The sequence below is a fragment of the Prionailurus viverrinus genome, chromosome B2 (genome assembly GCF_022837055.1).
Source record: "Prionailurus viverrinus isolate Anna chromosome B2, UM_Priviv_1.0, whole genome shotgun sequence".
NCBI lineage: Eukaryota > Metazoa > Chordata > Mammalia > Carnivora > Felidae > Prionailurus > Prionailurus viverrinus.
In genome coordinates, this window is record NC_062565.1 from 21,321,701 (window position 1) to 21,347,856 (window position 26,156).

At 44.6% G+C, this 26,156-nt stretch overlaps 1 long non-coding RNA gene across 2 annotated transcripts; it reads left to right on the forward strand.

The window, feature by feature from the left end:
• Positions 1-1,940: 1,940 nt before the first annotated feature.
• LOC125166058 (uncharacterized) lies at positions 1,941-24,883 on the forward strand. Of its 2 annotated transcripts, none has more exons than XR_007152330.1 (3): positions 1,941-2,108; positions 23,756-23,813; positions 24,555-24,883. It is a non-coding gene; the product is annotated as an uncharacterized LOC125166058 (long non-coding RNA). The 2 variants fall into 2 exon arrangements; XR_007152331.1 differs by lacking the exon at positions 1,941-2,108 and adding an exon at positions 14,011-14,328.
• Positions 24,884-26,156: the final 1,273 nt, after the last annotated feature.

The window sequence follows — 26,156 nt, forward strand, 5'->3', positions numbered from 1 at the left end:
AAAGGTGTGTCTATGTTTTTCCTTCCGAAGTTGGTTGATTTGGGTTACGGTTGTAGTTTACACTGTGCCTCTAAATTTTATGTTGAAGAAAAAGCAGTGTTTCACACCACAAATTCAGCAGCTGAGATGTTGCTCTTGCTGTTGTTCTTGACCAGATGAGGTTAGGTTAAACTCTTGTCAGCTGAACCTTGATTTGTTAACACTACCCATGTCCCAGGTAGCAAGCCCAGATGGCTTTCAAAATAGACCAGGCACGCATAGCTGACAAGATCCCAGTGGGCAGAAGGTAATGTTACACCACCTGGGATATAACTTCTAGAATGGTCGCTGCTGCCCCTTTGCTCCCGAATGTAGCTCCAGTGCACTGAAAAGTGGAAAGTCCTCAAACAATTTGTGGGAGTAGTGTGTGTGTACTTTCCCTAGAGCTGGTTAAACTTTCACTCAGCTTTGGAGGCTTCTAATAAGCAATTACAGCCTTTTCTTTTCCTTTTTTGCTTCAGAGGGACGGCTCGCCAAACAAACTTCCTGGTGGCCGTTCAGAAGGACAAAATTCTTTGCCGAAGCGTGTGCCAGAGTTTGACAATGCGCGGCAGCCATCGGAAGCTTTTGGCACACACTGGGCCCACAAGTGGGTTCCAGGGCTCTTAGGGACAGAGTGCTGCTAATTTGTGTGGCAACTGCTTCAGAATGGTGAGCGGGGACAACACCTGTTTAAGGAGCAGGAAGTCAGGACAGGGGATAGATTGATTCTCCAGGCTGAGAAACGCTGGTAAAGGAAGGGGAAAGCCCCATCTTGGAAGAAATTTCAATTATCTGTTGACCTGTGTGCCTGCTGGCAGGTATCTTGCTCCTCCCCAGGATGACCTGACTCTCCTTTGCCTTCTCTCCTGGAGAGCAGCCTCTTGAAGGGAATGTGCTCTACTATTTAGAGAGGAAACCAGGAAGTGAGGAGTCACAGCCCCGGCTTCCTGGTCAGGCTGCTGACTCACACACCCCTCCTTCAGGCAATTTCCTTCACTTCTCTGTACCTCAGTTTCTCAGTTCAATGAAAGATGAAAATGGAATTCCCCTGGAGGCATTGGGAACAGCCTAATTAATGTTTATGTTTCTTTGAGATAACTGGGATTAAGAGGTCCTATTACTGTGGAGCATCATTACATGGAAGATTACATCTTAATTGTCAACTCTAGGCCTACACTGGATAACTAGCATTCAGGATTGGGCCATCTTCCCACTAGGCCTACACTGGATAACTAGCATTCTGAGTCGTTGGGCCATCTTCCCACTAGCCACTTCGTGATGTCCCTCTCCCTCCATGCTTTCCACGTTGATCTCGGGGTGTGCCATTTGCTTGTCTTCTGTTAGTAAAGGGAAGGAGACTTTCATTTCTCCTTGCTCATTCCAGAGGCTAGTAGCCCCTAAGTGTTTGCCAATAAGGGCTGACTGAGAGAGAGAGAGAGAGAGAGAGAGAGAGAGAGAGAAAGATGCTGCTAAATGCAGCCCCTTCAAACACAACCCTCCATGTTCTTTTAAGGAATTTCGGCTGTCCCTTTGTACTTACTTGATTTTCTTCTTTCAAAGTGTTGACTTCATTGTTTGGCCAGGGTGAATACATCACTTCCTCTTTGGGGTCTGGGTTTTGTCTCCTGCTGGGTCTGAAATGTCATGTAATTTGTTGGGTTTTGCTAGATTATGTTGGGGGTTTGTTTGTTTTTTGGTGTTCCCAAATTGGCACTGCTTCACCAGAACTCTTGCCACTTCTACCCCCTGATTAATGATGTGATAGAAATTTGCAGCCCCTTGGCATTTACCACAAGATATGCATTTGTCTGTAACTGCTCTCTGGGTTCTGTTGCCTACAAAGGGAGTTCCCCCTGCAAGGGTAAAAAACCAACAAAACCCCGCTGTTATCTTTTCTTCCTGCTGTGCGGTCAGGTTGCTCTGTTGCTTTGCTCATTATCTGAACTTTGTTGAAGAGTGGATCGCTATGTGTTTCATCCACAATATGGTGCAAGCCCCAGATCTTTTCCTCTTCAGACTTACCAGCCTTTCCATGACTCCTCGTACATGACTTTTTCCATTCCTGGAAGCAGTGTTTCTCTACTCCGGTAAGTACGTTTTAGTAGATACACTTGGAATTTATTAACTCATTCCACAAGCATTATTTACTTACCGACATGTGCCAGGCACACGGGATGCAGGGCGTGTGCTAGGAATCGTGAGACTGAGTTCCTGTTCTTGGACAGCAGTGTGTGGGCAGGGCAGGGTGGTGGAGGTGCAGGTGGTGATGGGGAGGGTGAGAATGACCCACAGGCTCCTAAGTTCCAGTGCACAAAGAAGGATTTCTGAGGGTGCACTAATAATATTTATCATATCCACAGTGTGAGTTTATTTATGATAACAAAAATATTTTCCTGAGCTCTTACTATGTGCCAAGCACTGTGCTAAGAAACCTCATCCAATCCTCACTCAGCCCTTCGTGCTGAGGTGTATCGTCATCCTTATTTTCCGAACGAGGGAGGAGAGACTGGAGAGGCTAAGTGATGGTTGCAGGGTTGTTAGTAATTTCAAGCTTAGCCAGAGAGTCTGTGCTGTCCAGAGAAAGAAGAGCTTGCCAGGGCCCCTTTTGGACAGGGTCCTGCCTGTTCCTGTGACAGCACTAGACATTAAGTCCTCTCCCCACCTTTCTGTGAAAAAGGATTTGCTTCTTGTGTTCCAGGAGGATGTTGGGTGGGCTTGCTGTGTGTTGAAGCACGTCAATGCCTTTACTAGCAGGTTCCTCTTAATATGGTCCTACCTCAGGGTTGTCTTGGCGAACTCTCCATTGGACTTAGCAGAAAAACTTGGGCCATTCTGCCAATACTGCATGGGGTGCATGCTTGGAAAGGATTTTGGGGGTGATACTGGTGGCTAAGGAGCTCTCCTTTTATCTATTTGTAAAGAAAGAAGGATCTTTCTGTTTTTTAATTAAAAAATTTTTTAATGTTTATTTTTGAGAGAGACAGAGTGTGCATGAGTACATGAGCAGGGGAGGGGCAGAGAGAGAGGGAGACAGAGAATCTAAAGCAGGCTCAGGGCTGTGAGTGCAGAGCCTGACCTGGGTTTCGAACTCAGGAACTGTGGGATCATGACCTGAGCTGAAGTCGGATGCTCAACTGACTGAGCCACCCAGATGCCCCAGAAGGATCTTTCTAATATATTTAAGGCTGTTAACATTACTTTATAGACTCCACATGAGCATCATGTAGGTTGATGTGCTTATCAAGGTCATCAGCAATGTCCTTGTCACTGTATTCAGTGGGCACATCCAGTTCTTATATTTGACTTTCAGCATAATTTGTTGCTGACTGCCATCTTTTGAATGAATCTATTCTCTTGATTTCCTGGTTCTCTTCCTAGCTCTCAGGGCAGTGCTTTGTCTTTCCATGTTGGTGATCTCCAAAGATATATACTCTTGCCCCAGGGCACTCTCATTTTCAGAGATGTCACTTCGTCCTCAGGGCTTCAATGAGCGGCTTCACGTGAATGGCTCCCAAGCATCTCTCCTCCAGACGAGATGTCTTCTGCGGCTGGAACCCAGCTAGTTTGTGGGACTCACAGTAACCTTGAACCCAAAAGGTCTAACGCTGGACTGGTCCTGTTTAGCCCAAACCCTCTCCTTGCATCCTCTCTCTGTGAAGGCTGCCACAAGCCATGCATCCATTTGCCCAAGCTGAGGGACTTGGCACCACCCTTGATTCTTCCTTGTCCCACTCTACTAAGAGCTCTTCCTTCAACCAGTTCTGTTGATCTCAGTCTACGATTACTTGAATCTTCTACATTTTCCCATGCCATCACTACCACCTTAGCGTCCACCATCTTCATTGACTGGCTGTCTGCAGTCACCTCCCTGCTCTTTCCTGCAGGAATTCTTGCTCCCGCCAATCCATTCTCAGCCAGGCAGCTAGAGTGACTTTTCCCAGCTGCAGCTCTGATGATGTGACTCCCCTACATAAACCTCTTCAATGGTTGCTGCTGCTCTGAGGATAAAATTTAAATGTTTTAACATGGCTTGTAAGACCCTATATGATCTGGCCCCAGCTTTCGCCACAGTCCTTCACTTCGTGCTCATAATTCTCCAACTGCATGTGCTATGTCTTGCCTATACGGTTTGTAGGACATGCTAATCCATCTGCTTGGACTATTCTCCCTTGTCCTTATATGCTTGTACCTAGTGCTATGGGCTGAATCGTGTTCCCCAAACCCCCAATTTATATGCTGAATTCCTGACCCCCAGGACCTCAGGGTGTGAGCTTATTTGGAGATCAGGTCTTTGCAGAGGTAGTCAAGTTAAAGTGAAGTCATTGGGATAGAGCCCTGATCCAATATGACCAGTGTCCTTATACAAAGGGGAAATTTGGACACAGAGATGCATAGAGAGAAGATGATGTGAAGACACACAGGGGGAGGGTGGCTATCTATGAGCCAAGGAGAAAGGCCTGGTACAGATCCCTACCTTGCAGCCTCACAACCTCATAGCCTCACAATTCTGCTGACACCGTGAACTCAGACTTATGGCCTTCAGAACTGAGAGATAATAAATTTCCCTTGTTTGAGATACCCAGTCCCTGGTACTTTGTTATGGCAGCCCTAGCAGACTCATATACCTGGATAATTCCTGCTTATCTTTTGATCTAAAGCTTAGGTATCACTTGGCTGTGACCTCCTAGACTGGGCTGAATGACCCTCTTCTGTGCTTCCCTGACTCTCCTGCTCATTGGGACCTCATTCTTTCTATGAAAGCATGTGTCAGTCTGTATGAATTGTTTTTTGTCTGTGCTGCCTAATAGGCTAAGCTCTATGAGGGCAGGGACAGACATACCTTACACATCATTGTAGCTCCAGAGCCTTGCACCTAGTGAGGGTAGAGTCTTGTATTAGGTATGTATTGCTGCATAACAAATGACCCCACAATGTGATAGCTTCCAATAACAAACATTTATTATGTTATTGTGTTTTGTGGGTCAGGAATTATGAAATAGTTTAGCTGGCTGGTTCTCTTGTGAGGTTGCAGTCTGGATGTTACCCAGTCATCAGAAGGCTTGACTGGGTAGAGGTTCTTCTTCCAAGATGGCTCCCTCCCGTGGCTGTTGACAGGAGGCCTTCGCTACTCACTGCATGTAAACTTCTCCAGATTCCTGTTTGGGTGCCCTCATGACATGGCAGCTGATTTCCCTCAGAGGCGGTGATTCAAGAGAAAGAGCAAGTAAACTGCTATGGCTTGTACGTCCTAATCTCACATGGGCCATTATTTCAGCTATGTTTGCCACCTTGTATTCATTAGAAGTGATTAAATACAGTCACACTTAATGGGAGGGGAATTAGGCTCTATTCTCTGAAGGGAAGAGTATCAAGGAATTTACGGATATATTTTAAAACCACCAGAGGACTTGTTGAATAAATGAAAACATTTTGAATAAATGCACCAATATAAGCCTTTCTCGTTTATTGATCCAACCAGCTATTTACTGGGCTCCTACTGCTGCAGGACTTACCCTGGGTAGAAGGCTGAAAATTCCACTGGGAGAGTGGAAAACGTAAAAATAGAGGTCACACTGGTGCTTCATCTCTCAAGCATGCATGTAACAAAGACCAAAGGGCCACTCTACCCCATGAGCCCTGTCATTGTGGCTTCAGGACTATCCCAATTCCTGGCCTTGCTTTACCCGCCTCCACTGTTTCTCTCCCACTACTCCTGAGATTTTCATAATAGCTCTTTTTCATTTTTATTTTCTAATGTGTATTTTGGAGCCATTTTCATGGTTATTTATCCCATATCTCCATAGATCATCAGCTCTCGGAAGACAAAGCTGAGGTATATGATCTTTAGTACAGACCCTTGTTCACCTTGGTCACTGAATAAGCATTAGAGGACAGCGTAGGTGTAATCTGTTGCGTGAGTGCGTGCACCTAATAGCTTTGGTTTATACGGCACAGGAAGTTGCTGCTGCTGTCATTGCTTGCAGAGTCGAGGAACCACATGACCCTTCTCCCACCCTCACTTGCGTTTCTCAGGCCCTGTGTGAAGTGTCAGAACCCTGACTTCATGTTCTGATAGGTTGCCAACCTCTGACACAGTCTTTTCTTCCTTTTTTTCCTATTAAAATTTGTTTTGATGCAGGGGCACCTGGGTGACTCAGTCAGTTGGACATTCAACTCTTGATTTCGGCTCAGGTCATGATATCATGGTTTGTGGGATGGAGCCCTGCATCTGGCTCTGCACAGACAGCGTGGAGCCTGCTTGGGATTCTCTCTCTCCCTCTCTCTTGCTCTCTCTCTGTCCCTCCCCAGCTCATGCTCTCTCTCTCTCTCAACAATAAATAAATAGGGGCACCTGGATGGCTCAGTCAGTTAAGCAGCTGACTTCAGCTCAGGTCATGATCTCATAGTTTGTGAGTTCAAGCCCCATGTCGGGCTCTGTGCTGACAGCTCAGAGCCTGGAGCCTGCTTCAGATTCTGTGTCTCCCTCTCTCTCTGCTCCTCCCCCACTTGTGCTCCTTCTCTCCCAAAAATAAATAAATATTTTAAGAAAAAAAACATAAATAAACTAAAAACAATTTTTTTCATGTTACTATTTCTAATCATCCAGATAATTTAATTTTTTCTCTGTTTCTGCATGTAATGGCAAACTACCAGTAAAAAATTTTTGGCCAGTTAAAATACTCATAAAGAGGAAGTTTTGAAAAGTCTGTTAAAAGATATATTAATAACAAAAAATGGGAAGAACATTGGTGTAGCTAATACCTAACATTTATTGAATGCTTATTATTCTGCAGTTGCTAATTTTTAAAATGTCAGTGTTTGATCTCACTTACTTCTCAGAATAGCTCTAATATTATCCTCACATAACAGATGAGAAAAATAATGCGTGGAGAGGTAAAGTAACTTGCCCACTCCTGTACAGTTATTAAGTATGCATATGACTCTGATGTAGGCACTTTGACACAAAGTCTGTGCTTGACACTTTTATGGTGCCCTTTCTCCCTGAGTCTTTTTTTAATGCAAAAATTTTTAATTCGAGCACAGCTGATACACCATGTTACATTAGTTTCAGGTGTACTACATGGTGATTCAACACTTCTATACCATGCTATGCTTACCCCAAATGTAGCTCCCATTTTTCACCGTACAACATCACTGCATGATCTCCATGCTGGACCTTTTATTCCCATGACCTATTCAGTCATAACTGGAAGCCTGTATCTCCATCCCACCTCACCTGTTTTGCCCATCCCTCCCACCACTTCTACTTTTTAACACTCCTTTGCAAAGATCACCTCCTTTCCTTCCCCAGCAATCCCAAAGGCTCAGGGAAGACCAATTTGAGGTTTCCGGAAAATCAGAATAGAAGGGCTAGAAAATATCAGTAGAATGCTGTGTGGCCAAACATTTTTAAATTCTCCTCCATTTTACTCAATGACTTAGAGCTAGCTAGTGGTAAGTAACAAGTAGGACTTAAGGCCAGGCTGGTCTCCTGAGTGCTACCCTGTGCTCTGTCCCTCCCAGTCAACAGGGAGGCATTAGAGCTTATGTCCTGTGGGAAGACGGGGTGCAGAGGGTGGTGCTGCCACCTATTAGATGTTGTAAGCTTCAGTTGATCATCTGTAAAATGTGGATAATAATGGTACTTACTCTCAAGATCGTCATGAGGCCTAAATGAAACAATCCACAGAGTTTGATATGTAAGTGCTCAGTATATATATTTTTTAAATGTGTTGAGTGTGTGTTCGATTTTTAAAAATTTTTAAATGTTTATTATTTTTGAGAGAGAGAGAGAGAAAGAGCGCATGAGTAGGAGATGGACAGAGAGAGAGGGAGACGCAGAATCTGAAGCAGGCTCCAGGCTCTGAGCTGTCAGCACAGAGCCTGATGTGGTGCTTGAACTCATGGACCATGAGATCATGACCTGAGCCAAAGCTGGATGGTTAACCAACTGAGCCACCCAGGCACCCCAGGTCCTCAGTAGATACTAACAATTATTATACTGTCCTAGCCCATATTTTATTGGATATAGGGGAGGCAAATAAAAGAGATTCCCTATTAGCATGTCAGTTGAGGATCTGCATTTCCTCATTTTTGTATCTTAAATCGGCAACCCCAAAAGTTCATTTGTTTTATCATACAATATAGTGTTTTGTTTCCTGGAAATAGAAAGCTTGCTAGGAGCAGTTCTGACAGTTAAAGATTAAGGTGTGTGTGAGTGCTGTGTACCATTTACTTGATATTTTGCAGAAAGTTCCTTACTGTCTGCTTTTGGTAATGAGACTGTGTTGGTGGAGGGATTCCATGAAGATTGGAGACTTCTGGCCTAAGACCACTGAAAGCCCAGGGCAGAGACGGAGACAAAGAGAGGTGGATTCTTTTAGATTTTGCCTGACACTGGCAAAAACTTGGGCTGGGACAGAGACTGGATATTTGTTGCATGAGTCATGGAGAGTGAAAGGTGAAAGAATGGGGCATATTCTCCTTAACTATTTGGATAACTATTTGGATAAAGAAGGAAGGGAGAAGAGAATTTTTTAATGTTTATTTATTTATTTCGGGGGGCAGGGGGAGGGGCAGAGAAGGAGGGAGAGAGAGCATCCCAAGCAGGCTCTGCACTTACTGTGTGGGGGTCGATCTCAAGAACCATGAGATCATGACCTAAGCCAAAATCAAGAGTTGGATGCTCAACCCACTGAGCCACCTTGTCACCCTGAGAAGGGAATGTTTTTAGGTGGGTTTCAGCATCTGAGGAGGGATCCACAAAACAAGCCAACAATTTCCAAATTTTTTGAAGTTTCTTTGTCACATTGCATTGTTGGATTAATGACTTTGTCTCCGCCAGTATCTTTTTAAAATTGAGGCCAATTAAGAATAATTTTACTTGAGGAGAGAACTAGATTACAATTCCCTAAGATGCTGATTGAAATGCTGAGATTTATTATTTTTTAAATATTTATTTATTTATTTATGCATTAAAGTTTTTTTTTTAATGTTTTATTTATTCTTGAGAGAGAGAGAGAGAGAGAGAGAGAGAGAGAGAGAGAGAGCATGAGCGAGGAAGGGGCAGAAAGAGAGGGAGACACAGAATCCGAAGCAGGCTCCAGGCTCCAAGCTGTCAGCAGAGAGCCCAACGTGGGGCTCGAACTCATGAGCTGTGAGATCATGACCTGAGCTGACGTCGGACACTCAACCAACTGAGCCATCCAGGTGCCCCAATGCTCATTTATTGAATGAGGTGCAGGGATCCCTGGGCAACTTTCTCTGTGGGTCTTGTTTCCTGTGGGGCTGAGGTGGGCACCACACTGAGTGGTTTGTGACTTTGCTGTCCTGAGGCCCTTTCTTGCCCTTCATTATCTTCCAAAGCCTTGGTGGCTTTTGCCCCCTGTCCTTTCTAATTCTTCCAAAGGGACAATTTCCCTTAGAAAATGAATTAGTTCTTTTATTTTGCAGGAACGGAGTCCAATTTTCTACCTAAGACTAGTAGCTAAACATGTAGCTAAAATTTCCTTTGATTCTCTTATCCGCATGCAGATCACTGAAGACAGAAACTTCAGATAAGGTCCCAGGCAACAAATGGATTATTTGTGGCACAGACCAAGTAGAAGAAGGAACTCAGGTGGCTTTATTGAACTCCGATTCCACCTTTGGTTTACCGAGGAAATTTAGGGAGGGAGGAAGATGGGTGGGGACAGTGCTTTGTTTTTCTGCTTTTAAAGTGCTGAAAGGCTCTTTCTCTCTCACCTTCCCCTTTATCACTTGGCAATGACCTTTCTTTTGCAATCAAGGGTAACCTTGCCACTCACAACGCCTACCAATGTATGCGGCACATCCCTCTCATCCAATAAGGGCAGTAGAGGCAAGGCTGATGGTCCTCAAAACCCCAATGTGCTTATTAAAGAGGAGTTCTTATTTTGAAAGTTCCTTTGAATAACTTTAGCTATGCTAGCCTAGCTTTTGCCTTCACTTTGTAATTCTGGGTCTAGATTCCAAAGTCAGATCTATTTGAATGAAGGCACCGTGGAGCATAATGGATTTTAAGAGAGGAACAGCATGATCTGGTGCCTAGAACTGGGGCTGGGGGACCTTGCACGTGGTGCTCCCTCAGTGTTTGAAGTGACTTGGATATGACGACCTCCCCAAACTCCAACGCGTGGGCTCATGACCTGGAGCGTCCAGGTCTCAGCGGTTTGTATGTTGTGTGCTCATTGCACACCCTTAAGATGTTCATTTCTTGACCTTTCTGCCCTGCACTTGTTCATTTTCCATTTACTTCCTGCCCTACATCGCCGCCGTGGCTCTCCATTTTTCAGACATAGGCAGCCGAGGAAGAAGAGAATGCAGAGCTGAGAGGCAGGGGGGGAAACTGCTCAGAAAACACTAGCCTCTGGGGGTCAGAATTCAGGGTCAGGGTTCTATTTCTTGTCCTTCACAGATGGGTGATACCAAGCACAAGAGGGCTGTTTGCTGTGTGCAGGACATAGGAAGGGGATCTTTTTCAACATTAATAAGTGCAGAAATGTGGACTCCTCAGAAACAAAACCTTTGTGGAAACTCATCAATATGGAGCACACAAGACAGATAAAGAGCAATGACACCTTGACACAGGTACGCATGAGTCATGCACATTTTACCAAAGAATGGAGTATTTTTACAAAAGCATTTACAAATGCTCCAGAATCTTTAAGGAAACATTTTGTTACTTTTCAGTAATTTCTTTTTTGTAAGCGTTGTGTTTGTGTGTTTGTTCCTCCCCCCTCCCCCAGAAGAACTGATGTTTTTCAGGGTGTGTTCATTCACTAGGTATGAACAAAGTGTTTTATAAGAAAATTTCCTTCAGGGGTGCCTGGGTGGCTCAGTCGGTTAAGCGTCCAACTTCGGCTCAGGTCATGATCTTGCAGTTTGTGAGTTTGAGCCCCTTGCCAGGTTCTATGCTAACAGCTCAGAGCCTGGAGCCTGCTTAGGATTCTGTGTCTCCCTCTCTCTCTCTCTCTCTCTGCCCCTCCCCTGCTCTCTCTCTCTTTCAAAAATAAATAAACATAAAAAAATTTTCCTTCAGTGTTGAGGTTGAAAGATTCTGCCTTAGAACCATATAGGCCAGAATTAGTGCCATCATTTATACTATGTGATATTTGATAGATTTCTTTCTTTCTTTCTTTTATTTGAGAGAGAGAAGAGATGTAGGGGCAGAGGAACAGAGAGGGAGAGAGAATCCCAACAAGCAGGCTCCACACTCAATGCAGAACCGGACGTGGGTCTCGATCCCATGACCATGGGATCATGACCTGAGCCAAAATCAAGAGTCGTATGCTCAACCTACTGAGCCATCCAGGTGCCCCTCAACATATTTCTTGACGTCTGGGAGACTTGGGTCCCAATTAAATGGAATGTCTTATCTTTTATATTTAAGTTGGTTTGTATGGCATGTTCCCCAATTTGTGAAATGGAGCGAACAATGTCTTCTTCAAGATTGTCATTGTGAATCAGTGGGTGAATGAAAGTACGGCGAATGGCACCAACAGATTCTTAGCTGATATCAGTTCCCTTTCTCTTTGTGTTTATTATACCCAACCGCAGGTGTGCCCCAGTGTACACAATAAAGGGTTATACACACACTGATTTTTATTTAAGGGCTTTAGAATAACTCTCTAAGGAACTACCAGTGAATTAATTATATAGCAAGAAAAATCAAGTTCAAAAAACCAACTTCTTTTGTTCATATTCATTTCATCAACTACACAGCAAGACTTGCAGAGAAACAAATGAAACCAATAGAGCCTCTGCCATCCAAAGCCCTTGGTCTGTTAGATGAACCATATGAGATTGCCATTTCTGTAGGACAAACACCATGGACTGTCGGCCGTTTCATATGGTTCAACCTGGTGGTAGGAGACAGGAAGGAGATGTTTCTAGCCTGGGTCAAGAAGGCTTAATAGAAGGATGGCCGCCCAACATGACACATGGCAGAAGGTCCTTAAGTAGCCCCGCTCTGAGTATCAGGTGCCATGTAACAGGGGAAGCCCAGCACTATCAATGTGTTCACAGGCTTCCTCTGGAGCTGCTTGCTGCCACTGATTTCTTGCTCTACACTTTTCTTGCTTCCAGCTCTCAGGATTGCAGCCTAGCCCTTGGGACAGGATACTCAGCTGTGTGGGCATTGACCTTGGTCTTCTGTCCAGCTGGCTCAGGCTCCTCCTCCTTCTGGGTGTCTTGGGAAAACAAGATTCCTGGTTGGACTGGGCCCCAGAACTCTTTCCTCAAGGTCACCCGTTTGGGTATGTGGAGTACCATTTTAGGAGCAGAGGACACTACTGTGTTTGCCGAGGTGGAGCTGGGGGATTGCGAAATGGCCAGTGTCCAGCTGGGTGGCCGCGCAAGGTCCTGTCCTGGGATAGGCCCTGTGGGGGTCCCTCTCTGATCTCTTACTCAGAACAGAGTCCACTCTTAGGGCCCCTCCTGCCTGGTAAGGTGCCCCGCCCTTTGCATTGGGCCTCCTCCATGCTGACTACACTTCCCATTGTCTGTTGTCACATCTTCTTCCTCCTGAAAGGGACTCCCTCCCTTCTAGCCACCACAGCCAGTCTGCCTTTCCCAGAGCCCTGCCTGCAGGAAGAGTGCCAGCCTGCTGCCTTGAGTCTCATCAGCCCAGGCCACCTCCAAACAGGGTACTCCTAGAAGAGGAATAGTGGAGATAGGGGAGAGGCAGACTGTCATCCTTTCATTCACCCATTGTCAGGTTACTGAGCTCTTCTCTGGGCTGGGTGCTAGGCTGGTTGCCATGGTGAGGAGCTCGCAGTCTGGTAGGGAAGCTTGGTCGGTGAGCAAACGTCCGGTACAGGATGCTGAGTGCTAGGAGACAGAAAAACACAGGTGAGGGGATGTCCATCAGAGGGAAAAGTGAAGCTTTCAGAAGGGGAATCTGGAGGACAGAGAAGGGAATTCATTTGTTGTTTCTTGAAGCACAGATTGGTTGGGCTGCTACGTTGTGCCAGGCAGTGTACCAGGCACAACGGGGGGCGGGGTGGTCGTGGTGCAGTGATAAGCAAAACCAGTTATGTCCTGCCTTTGTGGAGTTTAGTGTCTATTGGGGGAGATACATATCGATGAAATAAGCACAATGATAAATGAATACTTACAAACTGTGTGAAGAATGAGAGAGCATGCAGAAAGCTGGTTAACAGGGCACCTGACTGATCTGGGGGTGGGGTGGAGGAGGAGTGGGGCAAGGAGAGTATCATTTGAATTGCGAGTTGAACAATGGGCCTGAGTTAGCCAGGTGAAATTGGCAACTAGGACATTTCGGACAGGAGAATTATGCTGGTGAGGGTTGAGAGATGGAGGGAGAGCCGTCCATCCAGGGAGCTGAGCGGGAGCATAGCTGCAGAGAGGCAGGACGGCCAGGACAAGGATTTGTTTAGGCTTTATCCTAAGAATGATGGGAATCCAAGGTTGGGTTTTAAGCCAGGGGGCAGGGTGGGTGCAGGGCTGGTGACAGGATCAGGTTTGAATTTTGAAAAGGCCTCTCTGGCAGCAGAATAGAGGATTACAGAGAACAAGTGTGAGGCAGGAAATCAGTATTTATTTATTTATACATAATGGGATCCTATTGTATGTGTTGTTCTGTAACTTGCCTTTTTTTTTTTTTAAACTTATGTCACACTGATCTATCTCATTCAACTTAACAATGCAGCCAGCTCAATATTTTGTAGTATAGGTGGATAGGCTATACAATGATTCAGAGTTTATTTCTAAATTATTTCTAAGTTTTCATGTTCACAAGATACTGGCAGGAACATCCTTGAACATGGGTGTGGAAGGTGGAATTCTGAGATGGTCCCAAGATTCCCACTCCTGTTGCACTACCCTGTGTAATCCCCTCCCCTACAGTGTGGGCAAGAACCATGGAAAGGATGGGCTATAACTCCTGTGACTGAATTAATGGACTTGGAATAATCTGGGTGGGACTGTTTTAACCGAGGATCCCTTCCAAGGGGATCTCTGAAGGGAGAGATTTGAAATGTGAGGGGGCTGAAGGATGGCCACATGGCAAGGTTACACGAACCCCCAGGACCTGGGTATGACCTCTAGTGGTTGAGAATGGGTCACCTCTGACAGCTAGTGAGAAAACAGGACCTCCCTCATACAGGCAAGGAAGTGAGTTCTAACACCCTGAGGGAGCTTGGAAGCAGATCTTTCCTGAGTTGAACTTCGAGATGAAAACACACGGGGCGACATCTTGACTTCAATCAAGTGAGACCTTAGGCTGAGAACCCAATGAAAACGTACCTGACTCCTGCCCTTCAAACTGTGAGATAACAATTTTGTGTTGATTTAACTTGTTTAGTTTGTGTTAACTTGTTATGCTCAATAGAAAATCAATACCATGGGGCGCCTGGGTGGCTCATTCTGTTAAGCGTCTGACTTCAGCTGAGGTTATGATCTCACAGTTTGTGGGTTTGAGCCCCACATCTGGATTAGCGCTTAGCATGGAGATGCTGGGGATTCTCTGTCTCCCTCTCTCTCTGCCATTCCCCCCCTTCACGCTTGCTCTCTTTCTCAAAAAACAAACAACAAACAAACAAACAAAACCAATATCATGACTATTTTAATATATTTTTCAGTATTTCCATAGGACAGAGATAGAGAAACATATTGCCTGGAGTTTGAAGGTGTGCCCATTTAAATTTTTAACAATTATTTTCAAGTTGTTTCCAAAAAGTTCGCACCAATTTCGCATTCCCCCAGTGGAAAATAAAAGTATCTATTTTCCTATGTTCTCACTGATTATTATGTTTTTTTTTTGTTTTTTTTTTTTTATGTTTTGTCAACCTGATGGGTAAAAATGGTACCCATTTCTGTTAGAAGGGGCGTCTTTTGGATATCTATCAATCTGTCCATCTATCTATATTTGGCTACTCCTATCTCTTGCTTTCTACTCTATTAAGTTTGTGTGTTTCTTCTGTGAAAAACAGAAAGTATGATAAGGACCTGGTATGTGCTAAGTGCTTGATAAATGTTAAGTGATCACGAGTGATTTATAGGAATTAAACATATAACTATTCTATTAATCCTGTATTACAACTGTTGCATGTTTTTTTTTTAATGTTTATGTATTTATTTTGAGAGAGAGACAGAGTATGGGTGGGGGAGGGGCAGAGAAAGGGGGAGAGAGAATCCCAAGCCAACTTTGTGCTGTCAGAGAAGAACCCAATGTGGGGCTTGATCCCATGATCCATGAGATCATGACTTGAACCAAAATTAAGAGTTGGGCACTCAACTGACTGAGCTGCCCAGGCACTCCTCTATTGCATATGTTTTATTTCAATCTGATTTTTATGAAAAAATGTTCCAGGTTTTAAATGTTGGCAACCAATTAACCAATTCATAGGTAGAGCCAATAATGTGGGTCAAACAAAACCCCTAATGTGCAGCCTCTGTTCTCTCCCAACCCTCCTTCCATTTTGTTATCCTTACACATTTCTTACTGGCTGATACTTATCCCTGTTAAATGAGTGGGGAGCCTTGGGTGTTTTCCTATGACTGGAAAGAGTTTATACGTAAGAATTATCTTTCTTTAAAGGACTGGAAAAAGTCACTTATAAACCAATCTGAATTTGATGCTCTTTTTTGAGGGCAGAGGGGAAAAGATAAATTTTTGGCTATTGTTATCAATTAAAAAAAATTTTTTTTAATGTTTATTCATTTTTGAGAGAGAAAGAGAAAGAGACAGAGCATGAGTAGGGGAGGGGCAGAGAGAGAGGGAGACACAGAATCCGAAGCAGGTTCCAGGCTCCAAGCTATCAGTATAGAGCCTGATGCCGAGCTTGAACTCACGAACCATGAGATCATGACCTGAGCCAAAGCTGGATGCTCAACTGACTAAGCCACCCAGGTGCCCCTATTGTAACAATTTCTTATCTGGCCATTACCCTGGCCTGGTTTTCTACCTTTTTTGGAGTCAATTTTGACATTTATAATTTCCTAAAAATTATCCTTTTCATCTAGATTTGCATATGTATTGGTATAAACATTTAAATGAGTTTTTTAACACATTTTGAACTTTTATTGAACCAATAGTTATGACTCTCGTCATTCTTAACATAATTTTTCATAAAATCCTATCTTATGTATTTGTGGAAAAGTTATTATATATGTGACACAAAATTTAGTACACACAGAGGATATGTACTAAAAAAAAAAATACATGTACAGGAACACCCTTGTGCCCAGCTGTCAAGTTCCCTTCCCAGAAACAACTGTAATTTGTTTCTTGTGCAACCTCTACCACAATTGATTTTAGAACATTTTCATCATCCCCGAAAGAAGCCTTGTGTTCTTTTGCTATCACTCCCCATTTTCCCCCAGCCCCCTCCAGCTCTAGGCAACCACCAATCTCCTGTTTTCTGATTTGCCCATTCTGCACATTTCATATAAAAGGTATTGTAATTATGTGGTCTTTTGTGGCTGGCCTCTTTTACCTTAGCTTAATGTTTTCAAGGTTCATTCATCCATGTTCTAGCACATTTCAGTACTTCATTTTTTTTTTTAATTGCCAAATAACATTCCACTGTGTTTACCCATTTGTCAATTGATGGATATTTGGTTCTTGCCACTTTTTGGCTATTATGAATCATGCTGCTGTGAACATTCTTGTACAGCTTTTTGTATGAATATGTTTTCATTTCCCTGGGAGCGGAATGGCTGGGTCATGTAGGAGCTCCATGCCTCACATTTTGAGGATCCACAAAACTGTTTTCCACAGTGGCTGCACCATTGTAAATTCCTACCCCCCCCCCCCCCATGTGCAAGGGGGCCCATTTCTTTACCTCTTCCCCAACACTTGTAATTTCCCATTTAAAAAAAAATTATGGCAGTCCTACTGGGAATGAAGTGGGATGTTATTGTGACTTTGATTTACATTTCCCTAATGAATATGATGTTTAGCATTGACCATTTGTCTATCTTCTTTGGAGAAATGTATGTTCAGATACTGGGCCCATTTTTCCATTGTGCTATTTTTCTTTTCATTGTGGCATTCCATTGTTTTCTTAGGAACTATTTCTCTCCAATTTCTTACCAGTTAAGTTTCACCGTGACGCTATCCCCAATTAGGTAGAACAGCGCTGTCCAATCGAAATACAATGCTATATAATGCATATGTGATTTAAAATTTTCTCTTAGCCACATTAAAAACATCAAGAAGAAACAAATGAAATTTATTTTAATAGTAGGTTTTATTTAACAATATATATTATTTAACCCCAAATATCCAGAATAGTACCATTTCTTATGTGTACTCTATACAAAAATTATTTACATTCTTTTTTTATTTGTATGAAGACTTTTAAGGGTATATTTTACATTTACATCACATCTCAATTTAGAATAGTAATAAGCTGGGGGCTCCTGGGTGGCTCAGTCAGTTAAACATCCAACTCTTGATTTTGGCTCAGTTCATGATTTTGAGGTTCATGAGTTCGAGCCCTGCATCGGTCTCTGCTCTGACAGCGTGGAGCCTGCTTGGGATTCTCCCTCCCTCCCTCTCTGTGCCTCCCCTACGTGTGCTCTCCCTCTCTCTCTCAATAAGTAAATAAACAAACAAACACACACACAAACAAACATTAAAAAATAGAATAGTAATAAGTGAAGTGCTCAATAGCTTCAGGTAGCTGTTGTCCACCATGTTGGACAGTATGTACTCAGATTGTACCATAAGGTTTGCAACAGTAAAAACCATTGTTTTGCTTGCTGCTGTTTCTTGTATTCCGCAGTTGCATCTCTGCTGGTCGTATTTGGAGATGGGAAGTTGATGGAAATGCAAATCTAGTGGTCTCTTTTTACTCTGAGCAGCATAAAGCCAGTTTAGAGATGGTGCCTGGGACTTGAGGGAGCACATAAGATAATAAAGAACTATTGGAGACAGGAAGGGAGAAACCTTGCACTGGCATAGGTGAATGATTGCTATAATGAGGAAGGCGGTGATGGAAGAGGAAAGAAGGGGGTATTTTCCAAAGACACTGAGGAAATAACACAGAAGGGGCTTACTTGGTCAATAGAGAGAACTAGGGAGAGGGAAGAGCTGAGAATGACTGAGGACACTAGTTAGGGTGAACAGGGGCTGTGCCACCTAGGAGAATTTCAGAAGAAGACAGGGTTTGGGGAAGACAGTGACCAGTTGGATCCATTGAATCCAGGATGCCAGTGTGACATCAAATGGAGCAGCAGGCTGGACACGGGGCGGAGGGACAGAACCACCCAGGAGGGTTTGGGACTTCTTCACAGAGACGTGATAGGGGCTGCTAGGGAGGGGATGGCCAGTGCTTTGGGAAAATGCAGGGATGCAAGAAAGAAGAAACAGGACAACAATCTGAAAAGGAGCAGCCAAGGAAGAAGCAGGAAAATCAGGGTAGTCTAGAGTTTGAAGACGAAAGTGAGGGGTCTGTGTGAAATGCCACCATAGGAAGTAGATAGCAGCAATAATAACAATACTAATGGCATTGGTCACACATTGTTGCTCCTCTGTTGTACCTGTGAAATCTGGAGAATGAGAAAACTCTTGTTTCATGTGTAAGAATGTGATGATTACTAGTACATTTTAGTAACTTGGAAAGACAGTGTGCATTTTGGGTGTTTAAAAAAATTTTTTTTAATATTTATTTTTGAGAGAGAGAGAACTTGAGCAGGAGAGGGACAGAGGGAGAGAGGGACAAAGAATTGGATGCAGGCTCTGGGCTGTCAGCAGAGAGCCTGACGCGGGGCTCGAACTCACAAACCATGAGATCATGACCTGAGCTGAGGTCGGATGCTTAACCGACTGAGCCACCTACGTGTCCCCATTTTGGGTCTTAGAAGATAGAATTAATTTCACAGGCTGAGTCCTTGCTCTCTGGGGGAATCCAGGACTTGAACACCACTTACCAATCCAAAAGCCCGTGAGTGATGATAGTAAGTCTGGATTACGTCAGTCCTGCTGGACGGCCTCCAGGGGCATGTGAGAGCCATGGCAGTCCAGGCTGGCCTGCGTCTCCAGCCTCACTTCCCTCCATGCTGCCTGGGGCTCTGCGCCTGGCCACACAGGGGGCCACCTCTCCAAGGCCCTTTGGCGTGTGCTGTTTCTTTCAAGGCTTCTCTCCTCTCTCGCCTGACCAAGAAACCGGGATGCTTATATCATTTTCTGGCTTAAAACCTTTTAATGATTTCCCATGACACATACAATAAAATGCAAACTCAGAACCATAATCTAGAAAGCCATGTGTCATCTGGTCCTTGCTTATCTCTCCCACCTCAGTTCTTTCACGCCGTGTCTCACCCACTAAATTCTAGCCACACTGGTCTTGCTCCCTTACTCCAATAGCATACCAGGCCATTTCCTCTGCTTGAAAAACCCTCCCCCCCACATCTTATCATTATGGTCTCAGCTTAAACATTGCTTCCTCAGGCTTTCCTGGTCACGTGGTCTCTCTGTCACAGTCCTCTGCCCATTAGTGGTTCCTCCTCCTGGAATGTGAGTTTCTAGTGAGAGGACTTTGCACGTTGGTCCACTGCTCTAAGCCAGTGGTCAGAGCAGTGGGAGCCCATGATAAGTGCTCAATATCAGTTGAATGGAGGGAAACACTACAGTCACCTCCTCCAGGCAGACTTCCCTGACTCCTGCTCTACCCAGCCTGGTTTAGGTTCCACTCTGATGTGCTCACATGGAGTCTTAGCTTCTCTTGGGTCCAGTACCTTCTATGTTGGGTTGCAACTGCCTTCCTGCCTGACCACCTTACCTCTCTTTTAAAAAAAAATTTTTTTTTAACGTTTATTTATTTTTGAGACAGAGAGAAACAGAGCATGAACGGGGGAGGTCCAGAGAGAGAGGGAGACACAGAATCTGAAACAGGCTCCAGGCTCTGAGCAGTCAGCACAGAGCCCAAGGCGGGGCTTGAACTCACGGACCGCGAGATCATGACCTGAGCTGAAGTCGGAAGCTTAACCGACTGAGCCACCCAGGTGCCCCTGACCACCTTACCTCTCATCGCGGCGTTCCCAGTTTGCGGAAGAGCTCCTTGCCCAGAACAGACCTGCAACCAGTGTTTGTTGGATGTTGAGTGAAGGAGGCAGGGGGGAGTGAGATTGACTCTGAGAGGAGTCCCTTCTCCCTGTGACTCTGGGGAAAACACGCAGTTCTCGCTGAAGCAGGAGGCCCCGCCTGCCCCTTGCCCCCCTGGGGAATGTCATTTCCAAGTGTATCCATTCCAGACAAATACCAGTGAATCTTCCTGGGAGAACCAGGTAGCTGGAGTGTCCCTGGTGGTATAGGCCAGGAGATACAGATTGCCCTGGAGGCTTGTCCTGTAGGGGAGAGGCTAATAACATCCAGACACTGGCCTACTTGATCTTTATCCATCTGCTTTTTGGTGAAACTGTGTGGTGCAAAATGTAACAATACGGTTGCTTAACCATCACTGACTGCAACCTACTGGAAACAAAAGCAGTTTTCACTCAACCTGATTTTGGTGAAGTAATCATGAAAACTTGAAAAAACTTCGATTCAGGGGCACCTGGGTGGCTCAGTCGGTTGAGTGTTCGACTTTGGCTCAGGTCATGATCTTACAGTTTGTGGTTTCGAGCTCGCTGCTGCTGTCAGCCTGTCAATGCAGAGTCCACTTCAGATCCTCTGTTCCCTGCCCTGGCCCTCCCTCCCCCCCCGCCCCACTTGTGCTCTCCCCTGCCCCAAATACATAAAAATAAAAAATAAAAAAATTCAATTTAAGTGTTAAACATTGTTTAAGAATAAATATCACTAAGATTTAGTTTTCTAGATTGCTGTTCTTAAAAAAATAATAATAATAATAATAATTTAAAAAGCACCCTGGGTGGCTCAGTAGGTTAAGCGTCGACTCTTGATTTTGGCTCAGGTTGTGAGCTCATGGTTTGTGATTTTGAGTCCCACGTCTGGCTCTGTGCTGACAGCGAGGAGCCTGCTTGGGTTCTTTCTCCCTTTCTCTCTGCCCTGCCCCCTCTTGCTCTCTCGCTGTCTCTGTCTCTCAACATAAATAAAAATAAACTTAAAAAAATTTAAAGAAGTACCCTTACTCATTAACCCCATTGTGTTTTTATAAGTGTGTTAAGATCGAGATGGTAAAATTCATTAAATAACATGGGGTGGGAGATAGTTGGTTTTTATCACTAAGGGGGAATCATTAAGCAGGGCCTATGGAAACAGGAAATTAAGAAAAGTAAGTCTGATTAAATAAATGTCCTTTTGCTTTCCTCATTGCCCCGTCTTCACAGGCTCCTTTCTGAACTTCTCTCTCCCTTGTCCTGCCTCACCCCTCCTCCACCAATGCTTACCTCCAAGGCCTCACAAAAAATTGGATTCCAAGTTACACTTCCTTGTTCAAAATTAGTGCCACAGGCATTGCCTTGGGAAGCTGGGATTCAGGTTGCGGATCTCACTGTGACAAAAGCAAGGGGGAAAAAAACAAATCTGTGGTGCACTGGGGACTTGAGAGACAACAATAATGAAATAAGATAGGGTTATTATTGATCTAGTATTGTGTACGCGCAAACAACTGCCCGGAGACAAACACCCTCGAGCTGAGAAGGCCCTCCGCCATGGCACTTGGCGGAAGTGCCCGGAAGGGACAGGGTGTCCCAGAACTTGAGGAGACCAGCTTCGGATCCCCTGAAGACCCGTCCTCGGTTGACCCCTCAGTGTGTTTCCGAAAGTGTAGGCAGCAGAAGTACCTTTATTAAGATTATTATTTTTACATTGCAAAGCACTTCCAACATCCTTCCCTCCCCTCCTTTGTGTTTACTTCCTTGTTTTTGAGAAACTGGTATTAGTGGTTTTTGGACAGATGGGTTGAGACAAAGCTTCTCAGAGGACTTAATTCCCACCCTTGGCAGAGCCTGCTTTTTCCTGGACAGGTGTCTTCAACTTTATCTTTGCTTCTGACTGTTGTTGTCCTAGGTCTTGGCCCAGATGGATGTCTTCCCTGCCTTTTGCCAGTAAATTAGCCAGGCTCCTCAGATGGGTCACCTGGTTGACCTCTAGGGATACCTGTGGAAGATTCTTCCAGAGCACAGTCTGCATCATGCCACTCAAGATCCTAATTTAATCTACATTTCATAACTGCTCTTGTGCCAAAAAGGAGATCCAGTGTTTCCAAATGTTTTCATGCAGCTTCCGATACAGCTAAGGTCTCCATTTCTTTTCTTCCTGAGATACAAGCTGTGCTATTTAAAAAAAAAAAATTTTTTTTTAACGTTTATTTCTGTTTGAGACAGAGAGAGACAGAGCATGAACAGGGGAGGGGCAGAGAGAGAGGGAGACACAGAATCTGAAACGGGCTCCAGGCTCTGAGCTGTCAGCACAGAGCCGGACGCAGGGCTCGAACTCACGGATTGTGAGATCATGACCTGAGCTGAAGTCGGACACTTAACTGACTGAGCCACCCAGGGGCCCCCCCTTTTTATTTATTTATTTATTTTTTAACATTTATTTTTGAGACAGAGAGAGACAGAGCATGAACAGGGGAGGGGCAGAGAGAGAGGGAGACACAGAATCTGAAAGCTGTGCCATTTTTGTAAGGCTCTCCATGAAGGTGGCCTGGGACTCCCTATTTCTGTTTCTTGAATGTAGCTTTCCCCCATCTTTCCTCTTCATGTGGCTCAGCTGTTACCAGGATATCTTGGACAGATTTCACCACTCTGAGCATTGCTATCTACTTCTCCCAGTAGCCTTCAATTTGCCATTCCCGAGTGGGTCATCGGTGGAATGCTTGGGTTGGCTTCAGAGCCTCTCCTGTTCTGACCACAACCATGCTGAGAGTCTGTAGGTTAGGCAGGGAAGATGGGGCCGGCTGTTTCCCTGAACCTGAAATCCTCTGTGGGTTCCCTAAAAAGTGCTGTAGGGGTGATGAAGACAGTGGGTTTCCGTTAGGGAGCACGGATCTTGGTCAGGGATAGAAGAAGTGAACCCAAGGAAAGGGTTGAAGGAAGAAGGCTATTTAAGGAGGTACAAGTGACTTATGTTCTCATTTAGACACCCCTTTCCTTCATGGACTCACTATAGTAAATAAAATCAGGGAGAGAAGAGGGAAAAGGAACAAGAAGGAAAAATTTACTGTGATCTTCCCCATCCAGTGTGTTCATCTCGTGCATCCCTCCAAACCCGCCTCCGGGCCCCACCTCCCCATTTCTGTAACTGTATCACCTTCCCCATGCTGTGTGTCAGCTGGGACCCTGACACCTTCGCTGCCCCAGAGCCCACCGGAGCAGCTCCCGGAGATTGTCTCTCACCACCTGTCTTCTTTCCTCATTTCCCTGCTTTACCACTCGACGGCCCCCTTCCCCAGCTTCCAGGGGCTGGCTCGCTGGTCTGCCCCATCCTGGACTCTTTAAATCTGGCAGAACAGCCCATATACCGTACCCCTGGTCACACGTTTGGGCTCCATCTCTCCGTTTGGTTCTGAACCCTTGGCACCTTCCTCCGGCTTTGTCTACATGCCTCCCTAGACGCGGTGCTTGCTCCTGTTCACTACCTTTATTTCCAGTTCTGGTCGCCAGCATGGTGTCTGGTCTGACCAGAGCCCTTTTTTCCTGGCACAGCATTTTGTAGAGATAGGCAGTTCCTTTGCTTTTATGTCACTTCTCCAAGTGAGAGGAGCCAGATCGAAAGAACAGGTGCGGAATGGGGCACCGCAGGGGCCAACCCCCCTCTCACATTTCTGCTAAAATCCTACAGGGAGACTACCGGAGACCGAGGATCCGAGCCCTATTTGTGACACAAAACATGCTGGATGGTAAGCAGTGAATAGGACATGTGTACACGTTTGGAAAAAACGCTATATACCAAACTGATAAAAGGACTTATTCTATGCTTTTTTTCTATAGTATTTTATAACGACAATGTACTAATAGAATGTGTTTTGTATACATCATTTTTAAAAAAAAAATTTTTTTTTCAACGTTTATTTATTTTTGGGACAGAGAGAGACAGAGCATGAACGGGGGAGGGGCAGAGAGAGAGGGAGACACAGAATCGGAAACAGGCTCCAGGCTCTGAGCCATCAGCCCAGAGCCTGACGCGGGGCTCGAACTCACGGACCGTGAGATCGTGACCTGGCTGAAGTCGGACGCTTAACCGACTGCGCCACCCGGGCGCCCCCATCATTTTTTTTTTAATGGAAAAACACAACCCAGCCTACAAGTGCTGAATGGGGCAACCTTTATTAGCATCTTGGACAGCCCTAAGCTGGTTCTTGGTGACTATCAACACCATCTTGGGGTTTACACCAAGGACCATACACTGGGCTGTCAGTGAGGGGTTAGCTGAAAACTGTCTGGTGTGCTTCCTTAGGCTGCGTGAGGCTGAGGATAAGAAGACCTCTGGGAAAGATTTTAATATATCACGTGAGCTTGGCCTCCCAGGGAACGTGAGGGGATAAAACAGGTGTTGACTCCATTAACTTGTCGGTGAAGCAAACCAAACATCACCACAATGGGAATTGGATTAATGTTAGTGTTTTATTTTTATTGTTTAGGTTAATTTGGTGCGAACTTACTTTGTTCATGTGGACTTTACATATCAGATACTGGATACACATTGCAATAGCAGGACCCTGTAAATACTGTCTTCTGGATTTTCACCACAGCATGATGGATTCCCAGCTTCATAAACTGTGTAACTCGTGTGTCTAAACTTCCCTAATTACTAATACCTGGCTCTGTTTTAATTCTGCTTCCATATGTTCTCGACTTCTCTGCAGATATAACAGTAAGTTTCATGTCTCATTGCTCAATTAGTTGCTGTTGTTAGCTTAATAAGTGAAAGGCTTTCTGGTGTCATTGACCTGATTTTTAGGATTGCAAAAGGCTGTATACATCATTTGTATTTATTGCCAAATAAACCTTTGTAAGTGTATGCTTTCCTTGGGCCCATAATTCTCTTTTCAAACCTCATTGTTCTTCCCCAGACATAGTGGAACCACATCACAATGTTGGAAGTGGAGATAGAAATAACACTCTCCTTAAGAATCAATCTTGTTGTTATGGGGCCAGTATGGTTACTGTGTTTATAGAAAACACTTTCGAACCTGTGGAATGTTCAGGTGCTTGTGCTAGTGAGCTGTGTTACAATGGCATTCTCCGGGTCTTCAAATGCTACCTTTACTGACAGAGCTACCTCAACTCCATCAGGAAACCCATCAGACAGCCGGAGAGATTGAACCCTGTTGATGCAAAATGACTTCCTCAGTTGGTGATACATGTGGGCATTTTCCATTCTTGCTAAAAGGAAAAAAAAAAAAAGACTCTTTCCTTATATGGTTGAGAAAACCTAGCAAAATGTTTCATTAACATCCAGAACTGAGTCATGTCCTCAAGTCATTTATAGAAGACCTATACTTTGGCATGAAGCACAATACACAGTGACAAGCTAGCCAGAGAGAAAAATCATATGTTGCCTGAGTTGGTCTTTACAACTTTTCTAACTTCCGTTTTCTGGATCTTCGGACTCTCAACACTGGTATTGACTACCCTGGGTGCCCGGAGCCCCTCAAGAGATGATTTTCTCCTTGTAGAGCATCTATGCTTAAAATTCCTCACGATACTGCCCCTTGCCCTCCCCACTGCCATCTCCTGTACAGGGTCTATTCCTTAAGAATCCCACTCTGAGCTTATTGTCCTGTGGAAAACCAGTCTTTCAAGATAAGGGTTGTAGGTCAATAACGACTTTCCCTCAGAGCTATTTTAATTTTACTAGGAGATTCCTGGTAAAAGTACCAGTGCCTTCATCTGAGTAAATAAATCTCTGGTGTTGGGAATTTGAGGTATGTGGCATGACAAGTTGGGTAGATATTTTTGCCTGGGAGAGAGAGGGGTACCACTCCTCCCTGAACCGAGGAACTGAAGAGGTTTTAGAAACCATCTAGTTAAGTCACTGTGTGTCCATTTCCTCCTCTATGAAAATAAACATCAATGATGACTTTATAATGTTTCCTGCTCTACTATTTTCTGATTCTATGAAATAAGTGATTTCCTGGCACCAGCGAGATAGAGGTCACCTACTTAATTTTCCTGGACACATACGACTCACCAATTCTTAAAACTTGTATTGAATTATTTGTACACCCATGTTCACAGCA